This window comes from Bombus huntii, unplaced genomic scaffold (genome assembly GCF_024542735.1).
Source record: "Bombus huntii isolate Logan2020A unplaced genomic scaffold, iyBomHunt1.1 ctg00000185.1, whole genome shotgun sequence".
Lineage (NCBI taxonomy): Eukaryota > Metazoa > Arthropoda > Insecta > Hymenoptera > Apidae > Bombus > Bombus huntii.
In genome coordinates this window covers 36,581-38,390 of record NW_026099418.1, presented here as the reverse complement: position 1 = coordinate 38,390, position 1,810 = coordinate 36,581, and the positions used below count along the sequence as shown (strand labels likewise).

Genomic DNA, 1,810 nt, shown 5'->3' with positions numbered 1-1,810 from the left:
GATAACCGATACACGAAGCGGTGCATAAGCGGGCGGTCGCCCTCGTAAGGACGACTCACGACGCCGCGAGCACTCACGCAGGTCCGTGACCGGTTCTCTCCGCTCTTATTCGTATCCCTTCGTATACCTTCGTCCGACTCTGAAACGTTCTCTTATAATTTTTAAGAAGAACGACGGCGGGTTGTCAAGGCAAGAAGGGACAGAGAGAGACAGAGGTAGAGTTTCGTAGTCTCCCGTGAACACGATAGATTATATATCGAGCATGCGTACGACTTGCACGGTCTCTGCACGACCGCGACGAACGCCGACGAGCGTCCAACAATCGCTCGTACGTCGCGTATGTTCTCTCCGTCCGCTCTTATTCGTATCCTCGTTCTTGTACCTTCGTCCGACTCTGAAACGTTCTCTTATATAAAGAAGAACGACGGCGGGTTGTTAAGGCAAGAAGGGACAGAGAGAGACAGATACGGAGAGTAACGATACGCAACGCAAGCAGTCTTAGGTTTACGTGAGCAACCCTCAGCCAGGCGTGGTCCAGGAATTGTATCCGTGGACCGCAATGTGCGTTCGAAATGTCGATGTTCATGTGTCCTGCAGTTCACACGTTGACGCGCAATTAGCTGCGTTCTTCATCGACCCACGAGCCAAGTGATCCACCGTTCAGGGTAATCTTTTATAAATTTACAACAGTTCAATACTCAAATGTACTCTTCTCGGTTCTAGCGAAGCCGAGTTCCGTCACGTTCGACCAACGGGAATCGAACGCGCAGAAGTCGCCATAGGATTGACGACACAAAAACGTTCGAAAAAAAAAGAAAACGACGAACGCGCGAAGATACGCGCGTTCGCCGGCCGGGCGTAAAGTACATTATGATATATAACAACCATCGAGATCGAAGCTCCGTTCGTCAGGAAACGACGGGGATATATACACCCGATTCTGAATCCTCTGTACAGCACACGATCTCGCGAACGAGTAAGCACGGTGGCTAGCCCATGTTATATATGTGTTTGATTCTACTCTCTCGTCCAATTATTCAAGAAACAGCGCGCGTGCATCTCTCCATCGTTCGGGTGATAGTAAAGATTCGATGGGATTCGCGCGGCCGTCCGCCTCGAGCGGTCTTTCGTCCCAATATCCAGAAGCAGAGTTTGAAAAACTCTAGCGACGGCACGGGTGTCCGACTCACGACATCGAGGTTTCGAAGCCGGCGATCCCCTCCGAACGGATGGCGACCACGCGACCGACTGAAAGCATGAAAAATCGACGAAAGATAGAACACATCTCCGTTCGGGTGGTGTTTTTTTTTTTAAAAAAAAAAAAAACAAAAATTCGATGGGACTCGCAGCCATCGTCCTCGCGCGGTCTTTCGTCCCGATATCCAGAAGCAGAGTTTGAAAAACTCTAGCGACGGCACGGGTGTCCGACTCACGACAACGAGGATAGACAGCCGGTCCCCTCCGAACGGGTTATGCGACGATAAACTCGATGAAACTTTAGTCTCGTTCAGGTAGTGTGTGTCTTGTAAATCAAAAATTCGATGGGACTCGCATCCATCGTCCTCGCGCGGTCTTTCGTCCCAACATCCAGAAGCAGAGTTTGAAAAACTCTAGCGACGGCACGGGTGTCCGACTCACGACAACGAGGATAGACAGCCGGTCCCCTCTGAACGGTATATTATATATGAGATGATAGACGACAAACTGGATGAAACTTTAAGTCTCGTTCAGGTAGTGTGTAAATCAAAAATTCGATGGGACTCGCATCCGTCGTCCTCGCGCGGTCTTTCGTCCCGATATCCAGAAGCAG

The 1,810-nt window shown here is 50.3% G+C and overlaps 1 non-coding gene across 1 annotated transcript; it reads right to left on the bottom strand.

Annotated features, from left to right (window-relative positions):
* Nucleotides 1-513: 513 nt before the first annotated feature.
* LOC126877536 (5.8S ribosomal RNA) lies at nt 514-668 on the bottom strand. The gene has a single exon (XR_007695102.1). It is a non-coding gene; the product is annotated as a 5.8S ribosomal RNA (ribosomal RNA).
* Nucleotides 669-1,810: the final 1,142 nt, after the last annotated feature.